This window comes from Synchiropus splendidus, chromosome 6 (genome assembly GCF_027744825.2).
Source record: "Synchiropus splendidus isolate RoL2022-P1 chromosome 6, RoL_Sspl_1.0, whole genome shotgun sequence".
NCBI lineage: Eukaryota > Metazoa > Chordata > Actinopteri > Syngnathiformes > Callionymidae > Synchiropus > Synchiropus splendidus.
In genome coordinates, this window is record NC_071339.1 from 3,966,333 (window position 1) to 3,979,213 (window position 12,881).

At 43.4% G+C, this 12,881-nt stretch overlaps 1 protein-coding gene across 2 annotated transcripts in view; it reads left to right on the top strand.

Moving 5' to 3' along the window:
- The first annotated feature begins 3,414 nt into the window (after nt 1-3,414).
- Nucleotides 3,415-12,881, top strand: part of sulf2a (sulfatase 2a) — a 50,104-nt gene continuing 40,637 nt past the window's right edge. For both annotated transcript variants that reach the window (XM_053868407.1, XM_053868408.1), the window contains exon 1: nt 3,415-4,160. The gene's annotated coding sequence lies outside the window, so the exon portion shown is untranslated. The remainder of the gene's footprint in view (nt 4,161-12,881) is intronic.

Genomic DNA, 12,881 nt, shown 5'->3' on the forward strand with positions numbered 1-12,881 from the left:
CACGGCCGTGTTCATCTCAACCAACAACATTGGGAGTGAATCATCGGGCTTACTGGAGCAACACCGCTGTCAACACAGACCAGCCCTAACACCCTGCTGGGAGAGGCTCAGCGGTGGACTCATTATGGATGTGTCAGGGCAAACACTGTTTTCACCTGTTATCCTGCAGCTTAGAGGAAAGTCGCTCCTTAGATGAAGTCAAATAAGAGGATAAGCCTCTGGAGGACAAGTGTCAGCTTTGTTTCTCGACAGGTGATTTATGGACGAGTTTTCCTAAAAGGTGTAACCTGTATTGACAGATTGTGACACAGGGCAGAACCAAATGCAGATTTGACTTTGTGTTTATGATTCAACTGTGGGTGGTGTTGCCTGGACTGCAGCTACTAAAGAAGCTGAGGAATGACGGACTTCGGCTTGCAATCTAATGGAAAAAATACGTTTATAAACATACATTAATCTGAGCCTTTAGTCCTTAGTTTATGGATATATTGACATTCCGTGACGTACCAAGTGACTGGTAGCACTGTACTGTAACTGTAACAACTGTACACGGAATTGTCCCTAGAAATGGGTGATGACAGCCTGCTATACTATTGACACACTAGGAGCACTAGGAGGAGTGAGTGGCTGGTATGTACGACTGGAAAACAGAAATTCATTGGACTCCAACATCCGTCTCAGCCAGCCGATGCAAGTTTGCTGATCTGGTCCAGAATCCTCCTCCACCTGAACTTGTCTCAAACCCTGGCCAAGACATTCTCACTCCATATATATATATATATATGTATATATATATATATATTGGAAGTCCCTCGGGCAGTTAAACACTATGAGCAGAATGAATGTAAAAGAAAAACAGTGATTCCAAATTAAGATATTGGGAAATTAGTGGTTGAGAAGAAGAAAACAATCTTAAAGACCGGGACAAAAAGCCTGTAATAGCATCATGAACTTCTGATTCTGAACAGCAGAAAAGAATATATTAGATCACAAGCCAACCCCTTTTGGTGAGGCAGAATTACAAGTGTTATTGAAATGATGATAAATATGTGGTATTTCATGAAGCAAAACTAAAGATCAGACCACAAAATGTGAAATGTGATGAAAAAGTCCAAATAGAAATAGTCCTCACAGTCGGCCTGAGGGCCTCCAGTTGTAAACTCTCCAGAGTGTGTAAACGTGTTGCTAACAAATGGTTTAAAAGGAATTTTACAGCTGTGTTATGACGTGCTGAATGTTCAGCAGGTGCCACCTCATACCTCACACAGACCCGTGTCACCTTTCACTCATTCACCCCGTGAACTGTATCTATCCATCAGTGTATCGTCTTTCGTCCTGCTATTGTTGTACTGGTGATCTCACTGGTCCTGTGACAGTGAGACTAAGATACACTTGTCATGCTGACTGTATTACCTGTAATAACAGCTCTATTGCTTATGAAAGCAACAATTCAGAGACACATTTACACAGATTACTGGCTTCTCTTTGTGGGTGTCAGCAGTTGCTTCGTCGACAAACATTCCTCCTTCACTTAATAAAACACCCCACACAGTCTCAGCTATTGCGATGAAAAACGGGACCATTGGGGAAAAGCTTGTATTCTGGATGAGCTGGTATTCATTTGTGCGAGGCTTTACTTGCAGAAGCTCTGTGTCTTTTGGAAATAATGAAAACTAAACACTGATCTTTGATGTTGACTCAGGGAGAAGTGATCCCCAGGTTATTGCTGCACCCCTCATTCCCAGCTCTCCCTCGGCCCTGGGATGAGTTGATGTAATCTAGACAGATTGTTCCCTCCATGTCTACACCTGCTCTGGCCTCGGGGCAAAGAGATGTCAGACTTTGCTGTCAAGTCTCATTTACACCTATTGCTTCACGTCAATAACTGTAACAGGACAGTATGTGATCCTAATCGTCTTGTGTCATTTCCATCAGTCAGATGTGACCTGATGTACATTGAAATGGCTTCAAGTCATACACAGTTGGTTTCAGTAGAAGACAGTGTTTACAACATTTTTTTTTGTATTTTTATCCTTTCAAAAATTAAAAAAAAAAAACTGTATTATTTTGTATATTGTTTTAAAGATGACTGCAATAGAAAAGAGCACTGTTATAATCTCAGTTATCATTTTGAGGAGGGTATAAATGTGGACACAGTCCTTCAGAAACCCAACGGCCAGGCAGTCTTCAACATATATGCAGGTAGCGCCCTCTTGTGTCCATAATTCGTTGCCACCGTGCTTATTCAGTTCAGTCAGTTCAGTACATTTTATGATTTAGGATTGAAATGATGGCCACATGCGACCCCCTACCAGTATCTACTTGTTATCATCATCATTATTATTATTATTATTATTATTATTATTATTATTATTATTACAAATACATTTTCTTTCAAATATGTACAATGATATTCCATTTTTTATTCGTCTTCATTTTCTTTGGGCTTCTCCCTTCAGGGGTGGCCACGGTGGATCATCTTCCTCCATCTGACCATCTTCTCTCAGACCTACAAACCTCATGTCCTCCTTCACCACCTCCATAAACCTCCTCTGTGACCTTCCTCTCCACCTTCTGCCTGGCAGTTCCAACCTCAACATCTTCATCTACCAATGTACTTGCTCTCTCTCCTCTGTACATGTCCAAACCATCTCCATCCAGCCTCTCTGACTTGGTCTCCTAAACACCTGAGCACATGTGCTGTCCCTCTGATCCTATCATCATCCTGCTCACTCCCAGAGAGAAGCTCAGCATCTTCATCTCTGCTTCCTCCAGCTCTGCCTCCTGTCTTTTCCTCAGTGCCACTGTTTCCAAACCATACAAGGAGGAGTATTTGTATTTGGACTTTTTCATGGTCAATGATCTTCCTTTTGACACTTCATGTTGTGGTCTGATCTTTAGTTTTGCTTCACCACATCATCACCATACCATCATTTCAGTAACAATTGTAATTCGGCCTCACGAAAGGGGTTGGCTTGTGATCTAATATATTCTTTTCTGCAGTTCAGAATCAGAAGTTCATGATACTATTATGGGCTTTTAGATTGTCTTCTTCTTCTCAACCACTGATTTCCCAATATCTTCTTTTGGAATTTTCTTCTATACATTTCTGGCCTGACAATGATATTCCATGCCTTATTCAATAATTTCATTTAAACTCATTTAGATAGAATGAAAATATAATCTGAAATGAAAGGAAACCTGAGTCAACTTTGACCTGGAGAATGTTGTTGGCCCCACCCTTTTGTGACGTCAGCGCTCCAGTACGACTCCAGCAGATGACGCTGTTTCACTTCAGCATGATGGACGCGGAACCCCGGCAGCAGCAGGTACCTTGGCTGTCTTTGTCGTTCTCCAGTAAAGGTATTCATTGAGTCGTGTTACTGTAGTATGATTGAGAAGAAATGACAAACGCATGGAGATAAAACAGCGAAGTTAATGACCAGCTACAAGCAGTGTTGCTAACAGTCCGTAGCATTGATTCATTCGCTGCTCAATTCTGTCACGCATTTTCATCATGAAGTTCTTAAGTTAGACAACAGTTAGCTGTTCTGCTTGATACTTCCGTCAAATATGTTTACTTGTCTTGTTAGTTGTAAAACTTCCTGTTTCATAAAAACAAACGCGAGCAAGAACAGAATAGAGTTTTGATGCTAAAGCTAATTCTGCTTAATTCTGAGTGTTCCTCAAGATATGTGTGAGGTCCTCAGTGATGGTGGACCTCATACATAGGTCCACCATCACTGAGGACCTCAGTGATGGTGGTTCCTAGGAAGCAGAAGGAGTCTACGATAGGAATGGGTGAACCAGCCAACATGAGAGGGGACAGAGAAACTGTGACTCTCCTGAAGTCTATGACCATCTCCACTGTCTTCTGGGCGTTGAGCTCCAGGTTGTTGTGGCTGCACCAGGACACCAGCCGCTCCACCTCCCTGCTGTAAGCCGACTCATCTCCATCTGAGATGAGCCCGATGATGGTGGCGTCATCCGCAGACTTGATCAGCTTCACGGACTGGTGGCTGGAGGTGCAGCAGTTAGTGTACAGAGAGAAGAGCCATGGAGAGAGAACACAGCCCTGAGGGGACCCGATGTTGAGGGTCCGAGTGTCGGAGACAGTCGTCCCCAGCCGCACACGCTGACTCCAACTACAATGAGTCCAGGTGAGAAGCAGTGATAGATTTCAGGTGAGAGAGATGCTGTATGTTTTCTTTATGTCTAGACCCTACAGTCCTGTTAAATGTGCAGAAATGTTGGCAACACAACAGGTTGAAGAAGCTTTTTGTTCAATGCGCATCGTTGAAGCTTTATTATAACGTGCTCTTAAGTGGCACACACCTGACTAAGATGAATTCACCACTGTAATTTCAATCCGGCTCCTCCGATTTTCCTCCTTTCTGTGTGCGTCTTCTCATTTTGTCTCCCCGGGGCCATTGTTCAACAAACAGGGCTCTGCTCCAAAACATTTTGAAACGCATTTTCTACACCGGGGAGGAGTTTAACAGCGAGAACACAATACTGCCTTGGAGCTTGTACCAAATAAAAAATGTGTTAATGACAGTCGCAGCAGTGAAATGGCAGCACATTTCTTCCTGTCAATTACATTTTGGTTGTTTGAAAGCAATTCCCAACTCCCTGCTGAATGATGCGTTTGCCGTCTCCCAGACTTCGCTGCGATTGCTGTGTTCATCTTACATCTCTGTGGGGCTCTGCCTTCCAGATGAGGAAAGGAAATGTGACATAACAGTGTTGCTCACATGGTTATTGAGGGCTACATCGGTGTGTGTCTTGTCCCAGCATGCTCACATGCACCGCTGTCCATGAACAGTGGGGAGTAGTAGAGTTGGCATTCGAGGCCCTGATTAATTGTCATGGCATTTTGCTGTTCTCTGTTAAATGCCATCTGCCATGCTGTGCCTTAATGGATGCCTGCCCACATCACCTCAGCAATTAACGCTTCTTTTCTCTTGTCCATTCCCTCTGTTTCACAAGAACCTTAAATCTCTTCCCGAGTAACAACAGTTCGCTGGTGCCACACGGTTCACGAATGAGTCGTCTGGTGAAAGTGTAGGTCTTGACTTTACATCCAGCTCGTGCTCCACCATGTGAATATTAATGACAGAAATGACAAGACCAAGAACAAAATCCAGTGCTCGGGTATGAAGCTTGTAGTGCAGCACAAATACTTATACTTTAATAACAAGTGGACTGGACAAACTTTGCAAATGTTCTAAACCTTTTTGATCTGAGGGCCCACCTTTCCCAGAGCAAATAGGACCGGGGCCCATTCAAGTTATAGAACTGTTGCGAAAATTGGAAAACCTGAAAAGAATTCTGAATAAAATAAGTATAATTAAACCATGTCTAAATATCATGAAATAAAAAATAATATATTTTATTTCCCTCCGTACTCCAAAGAAGATATAGGTAAAGTGTAAATGAAAGTATCGTATTTTTAAAACTGCTTCAACAGGTGCTTTCATGAACAGTTTTTACTGATGGGGCCGGCATCACTTTCTTTATCATTTTTTCTTTTCAAGAACGTCTCTGTAGTTGTTAATGTTAACTATCAGAGATTTGCAGCTGTCAAGTCAATTCAGTGACACACTACCGCCACCATACGTGGCTCATGTATTACAACTGAGTGTCTCACGGGCCGAAGGTGTAAAACAAAAAAACGTTTAGTGGCCCTCTAAGAGGCACTCGCGGCCCCGGCCCTTTGGTTAAGAATCACTGCTCTAAGAGAAGGGCCAAACTATTTCTACCTGCTGAGGAAATTGTACCGCATTGAACTGCTTATGACTCTGAGGTGACGTCCACCATCTTGACCTCCCTCTCAACACCTACCTCAGAAAGTTGTCTCAGCCAGTTGTCTTCAGTCATGAGTCAAGAGTGGGGCGTCTTTTTAGCCATTGAACCATTGAAGATGGCTGCTGTGTTGTCTGGCAATTGAGTAGGTTCATTCAGCCAACAATCCAAGTGTGTATTGTTGCTTATATTTCTGACTGTCCTGAAATACTCTGCGTGTGTGTTGAATTAAAAAAAAAGTAGATAGGGATTAACTCGTCTCCGTGTAATCCTGGTGTGTTAAAAGCTTCAATGAGACCAATTCAAAGTGTGATATTTCATTGTCACCTCGAATGTGCTTAATCGCCAGTGTGAAACAGCTGTACTTGCAAGCTAGTGCGTCCCCACAAGACACTTTTTTAGCCTGTCTCAGTATCTTGACGTGACGCATTAGCCTTCATTCTGAACTGAATTAGTTTACTTTATCTTAATGAGGTTTGCCCTGTCAGAGTGAGAGGTTCGGCTCTGCATGCTAAGCAGAAAGTGAATATAGTATTAGCTCCTGAAGTTCCCTCTGAAGCGGTAATTCTTCCACTGACACACAATTACAGCTCCTCTCAGTTTTATCTTCCAAATGATAATGTAAATCCACTCACTGAAGAAATCACTGTTGTTGTGTTTTTTTTTATTTCCTTTTGTATAAAACTAATTTCAGAATCCAATTATCTGCTGAAAAACATGTTTGGCTCAGAGATACCCAGCATAGTTATGCAAATGTCCTGGGAGATTGTGGGGTGCGATGTGACAGAATCTCATCTCGGCTGTTGTGAAGGCAGATAGACAGATTACTGGGGCGTATCTGAGCGGGGACAACAGTAAGTGATGAGCCCGGTAATTTATTGTGTTGATATTTCCCTGATTTGACTTGAGACAGGCCATTTATGAGCCAAGTGTCACCGAGCCCGGCCTGAGAGACATTTGGGCGTTTCTCTAATGGGTATTTCTTTCCGCATCAGCTATTTTCTGATCCTTTGCTTCGCAGGTTTAATCACGGACTGCTTTAATAGGGGTGCCAACTAAGATTTTCCGCAATTCATCATTTTTGCTTCCTCGTAGGGGCAGAGGAAGATGCGATTTCATCCTCCCACTTGTCTTCAGTCTTCTTATATGGCTGTTCCAGGGCGGCTATTGAACGATGGCTCTGAGGGCTGCCAGGATGAGGGACATGCCAAATCACTTCTTAGGATGCGTTGTTGGGGATGCCGTACCATCAGCTGCAGCTACTGCTGCCGGTGGGATGTTTGGGGTACATTTCTAAACCTGATGGGAGACAGTCTCCGAAGCGTGTGCAAGATGGATGGAGGCGAAGAATGTGAGAGTAGTGGTGATATGATCAAGGTCAGACACAAGGTGAGACAGGAGGCGTTTGAAATCTCTTTTATAGTTGGTAGCCAAAGGAGTTTTTGCAGGGTGGGAGGTCAGGCTCTTAGCTGCAGTTATGCCCCAGAGTTGGAGTTTGGCTGATAATAAGCATGGCGGTGGTGTGGACAGTCAGACTGCAACACCTAGTCGACGTAGCTGGCTGTAATCTATGAGGGTTCCTGTGTTGTCATTGTTCTCTCAGCACAGTCTGTGGTATGAGGAGAAATGGCCGTCGCATCAAAGGACACTTTCCTCACACACCACACTTCACATCGATTAAAATGTTAATGTAAGTTTCAAAACAATATACAATTCAGAACAAGCTACACACATTTAAAAGTTTTATTTATTCATGTTCAATTTACTATCACGTTGGCTTGTTCCTCTACCTTAGTGATTACCTTTAATCACTAAGGTAGATGTTTACTAGGCAACAGTGCACAGTGAGCGAGGGATGGTGGAAGTCCAAATCAGGTGATGGGGTTGATGTGGGACTGGATTGAAAGGCATATCTGATCTGGTCCTTTCTACTCCTTCCCAAATGACTAACCCGGTGTCTTCTTCTTTGAACCCTGTGGGTCTGTGTTGTGAGACACGCTCACGTTACAGCCCTTATTGTTTCTCAGTCTCTAGTCAAAACAATAAAGATTACATAACATAACATAACATAACATAACATAACATAACATAACATAACATAACATAACATAACATAACATAACATAACATAACATAACATAACATTAGATAACATTAGATGATGATCTTTAGGAGATTGAGATTTTGGCCCCTTATGCTGAGATGTTCCCATATTTTATGTAGTCAAGTGTGACTAGCAATGACAGCGATACTTTGCCATCAGACATTAAGTAGGACCGTAAAGGAGGTACAACGCACCCTGCCATCTCCCCTCACCCCCTTATGCTCCAAAAAGAATCCCAGTATATGCTCCGCTGACTTGATATATTGTTCCATCTGCAGGAATCCTCATCCATTACTCCCTATGTAGCTTCACTTCAAGGTCTCATGAATATAGAGGCGGAATATAACTGGAGTTGTGTAGACATCCTGGATAACATTTAGCTCCACTAAGTCAGGAAAAAAAAAACACAGCGATGATGCCTCTGCCATACTCTTCTTATGTCCCCTGACCGGTCCTGACTGCCTGTCAGCGAGAGCTTGTTAGCGCACACAGTGCCATAAAATACGGAAGTCAGGTCGGCTTGGGTGTAAACATGCCATTAATTATTGAGCACACCAAACCTGGCTGCTTACAAATCTACATCCTCTTGATTTATAATTCAGGCACAGCCTCTCCACTGCGTCCTGGGATTAAAAAGTTGCACTCAAGCACACTTGAGACTTAACAGGGGATGAAAAGAGCATTGTCCTTCAAATGAGGAGCATCGATGAGTGTGTTGGGCTGTGCCTATTGGAGTCCGCCGGAGACTTTAGCCGCCAATGTGAGGCTTAGCCTTTTAAAGTAGAAACACACCGCTCCTGATGAATGCTTTTAACAGCATTTTATGGCATTCACTCATCCAGTTATCAGCTCACTGGATCTTCCCTGGTGAAAGTGCGTACAAATGTGTTTGATCTGCGAACACTGGGGTGCCATGTTAGACAAACCCACCAGCGTTTCTTACTGAATATGTGAATCATGTGTTGCACTGAGTGGTGTACATTAGGAATGCAAACAGCACGGCGCCTTAATGGTTTTTGCTAATTAGCCAGAGACGTGAGGCTGACTTGGTCCCAGAGCTGCCTGCTTTTCTTGGGACTTAAGAGTCCACTACGCTTCCCATCACTTTGATCAGTGAGTCCCACTGTCGGGACGTGGCTGCTGAACGGTGAACTGAGCATGTTTGTGCAGAAATAAATTCTCTTCAGACGTAGGTTTGAGGTTTCATGATGTTGGCAACTTAACAAATGAAGGTGCGACCCTCTTGTCAGTGGCTGCAAGAAATGTCTCTATAATTATGTGGTCGATAGTCACTCCAGCCTCTTGCCTGCTAATTGTTGTAGAAGTGCTGTACCAACAGCTGGCTGGGTAAAGTGGCAGGTGGTATATTAGTTTATTATTGTCCATTCATATTCAGTAAAGCATTCTTTTTTATGAGAGGGGGGCAGCTAACCTGGAGACTTTCTCCAATTCCTCTTGCTTGAGACAAATATATCTCCTTTATCCATGTTTGTGTGTTTGAGCAGACACAACAGGATGTGGAAAATTCTTCCTCGCAGGCCTGAGTCCACCACCTCCTGCTGGCTGACTATCAGACAACATGTTCTCTTAAAGCCAGACTGGCGGGGTGTCCCATTTCTCAACACTCACTGCCAAAGCATCTACCACTCTTGGGTAGAGAGCTCATATTTCTTTTATAAACACATTTATTTTGGGTGCTTTTGCATGGTGGAGCAGAATATTGGAGGGAAATTAGAAATATAACCCAGATGATGTATCGAGAAATAGCTATTTACTGAAAGACTTCTAGGTCTTCAGCAGGGAGATTTAGGGTGTGGCTTGTCATGGGTGATGTGTCCGTGGCCTCCTCATTCCTTAGTCACTAAAGGTCATTTGCTTTGAATAATAATAGGACAGGTTCATATCTGGATATGAAAGAGAAGGATCAGCGCCATAAATTTACCTAGGGAGAAGTCTGACACTGGCTTCATCTGATCTCCGCAGGTCTTTGACTAATAACTATAAAATGAAATTAACTGAAAGTACTTAAAAAACCCTTGAGACTATGTCCACTGTTTTGCCCCCTTTAATTTTGTGTCGAGATGATTGTATTTTCCTTTCCATTTTGAGGGGGAGGAAAGTAGGACAGTGGGAAATTGGGAGCTGAAATGAGGCTGCATTTAAAACTTAGTGGGAATATTTTTATTCTTTTTTCACAATTGCCTGTCTGACATACTTAGGAAAGCGGTTCCAACTGCAAAGATTTGACTGAAGTGCAGGGTTCCAATTGTTCCAATTTAAAGTTTTGGGACTCTCATGAAAGAATGATATCACCACCCCAGGAAATGAGTACAGCCACTTGCTCATAACCACATTTTTAAGTATTCGTATTTGCAATGGCGGCATATGTAATGGTGACATAAGGGGAGTGATAAATAAGCAGACGGGACATTTGACATGAAGATATGCCATGATGCAGGTGTGCAGTGAGAGTTCAGTTAATGTGTTTTGGAGGATTCTAAAATCCCATTTCTTATGTTTGGTTGTTGTTGTCTAAATAGAGAAACCTTTATAGTGTTGACGGATAAATATTAAACAGGATATTCATTTTAAGACCAGACCAGACGGCATGCTAAATCAATATAAAATGAAAATAGTGCACCACTGATAACGAAAGAATCAGGATCAGCACCTCCAAGTCTGAGGCCATGATTCTCAACCGGAATAAGGTGGTTTGCTCTCTCCGGGTCGGTGGAGAGTTCTTGCCCCAAGTGGTGGAGTTTAAGTATCTCGGGGTCTTGTTCTCGAATGAGGGAAAAGGGGAGCGTGAGATTGATAGATTGGTTGGTGCAGCGGCAGCAGTGATGCGGTCGCTGTATCGGACCGTCGTGGTGAAGAGGGAGCTGAGTCACAAGACGAAGCTCTTGATTTACCGATCGATCTACGATCTTTGGGTAATGACCGAAAGGATGAGATCGAGGATACAAGCGGCTGAGATGAGTTTCCTCTGCAAGGTGTCTGGGCGCACCTTTAGAGATAGGGTGAGGAGTTCGGTCATCCTGGAGGAGCTCGGGGTGGAGCCGCTGCTCCTGCACATGGAGAGGAACCAGCTGAGGTGGCTCGGGCATCTGATCCGGATGCCCTCTGGACGCCTCCCTGGGGAGGTGTTCCGGGCATGTCCTACAGGGAGGAGACCCCGGGGAAGACCCAGGACTCACTGGAGAGATTATGTCTCCGGTCTGGCCTGGGAACGCCTCGGGATCCCCCGGGAGGAGCTGTGCGGATCGGGAAGTTTAGGCTTCCTTGCTCCAAATGCTGCCTCCGATAAGCGGCAGAAGAAGGTGAAGGTGATAACGAAAGACTTTACACTTACACTGTCAGAATATACTGAAAAGCCAACAAGTTGAGAAGTGAAATGTTTGTGTTTGATGGTGGTAAAGGTAAAAGTTTCTAAGCATAATAGGATTGGCTGTGGTAGATGTGTTTGACAGGGATAACAACTTTCACGGCTTTGCCCATCAGGAATACTTCAGAGGCGAACAGAGAATCTCAGAGATAGCGGGAGCAGAGGATAAGACGGAGATCAGGTCTACCTCATTTGCTTCTCTCTTAGTGCAGAAGCCTGACAGGGAATATTTTTATCTGGCTGGCACACAAAAATGAGTCAATTCATTTGTAGCGGCACACTCCCAGTCAAGGACAAGATCTCAGCAGGATAGAATACCGCTGTCGACTGGGGATGGAATCAGTCATTCTTATTTATACACTGGCCTTTCTGCTGTTATGCAGAAATTGGAGTACGAGGCTTTACCCGCTTGGTGTGCCGTGCCGCCGGGAGCAGGAACGTTATCTCTGAGGTCTAAACTCTCAGCAGTCAACCATGTTTTCAGATTGATTCTTTGTCATTCTTTTGTTTCTGTCTTTCCGTCTCCAAAGAGGGAGTTGAGAAAATATCAGTCTGAGGCAATGGGAGTTTACCCTGTTCATACAGGCTGGTTGGTTAGATCTGTGATGACCAAGTGACTGAGTGGTGAGAACGAGTGAGCCACCGCATGAATAAAGCATGTGCTAAAGTGGTGTCACTGGGCTCTGGTGTTGTTTTGCAGCATAGCGCTGCAAAACATTGAGCCTCTTGGGTTTTGTCTGTAATCGCTTGTTTGAACAGGAGAACAGCCTCTTTATATAAAGCATGTGCTAATACATTTTTATCATTAACATGGATTTGTTTCTCCTTGATATTGCAGCGAATTGATTCTTGTAAAAATAGAACAATAAGAATTACCATCTAAAAGATGAAGAATAGAGCTGGAGGTGAAAAAATAGAAGGAACAATAGGAAGCCTTCTGTTAAGGTTGAATCCCAGAGAGAATGCAGCACTCCATTTTTTTGGTCAAAAGTACTTGAATTTTGAGTCGGCACAACGCCGTGAGTCATAAATCTACTTGTATTTAAGGACGAACTAAGAGTGTGTGAAGGGTGCGGTGACAAGAGCTGTTGTGTTGAGGATGGGAGAAGAGGAAAATAGATTGAGCTGCTCCTAGAAAGATAGAGCAATCAGCGAGAGGAAGGATTAATGTCAAGCACACGAGTGAACGAGAGGGAGGACAGCAGGAGCCGGTTTAGATGGTTGAGCTGATCAATTACGAATCTTTGTTGCAGCCTGAGGAGAAGCACATTGAAGGGAGACTCTGAACGTTTGCCACTTGAGCTCTTTTACTTCACGAAACATCCATCAAAGTTGTTTGTTTTCACACTTGTTTCGGCAGCCGGGTTCTTATCAATGTGAACCAGATTAATGCCAGGCAGTGACCATCATAGCATAATTATGTTGTGATTTATTTATTTATTTACTCTCCCAGGGTCATATGCCCATAGTTGGGTCGCACCCTGGTCAATAATGAACAATATAAATATGACAAGTCGTGATTTGTTTATACTTCAACCATCGTGTAAACACATGATGTCGGGTCATGAAATATTACAAAGCTTTATT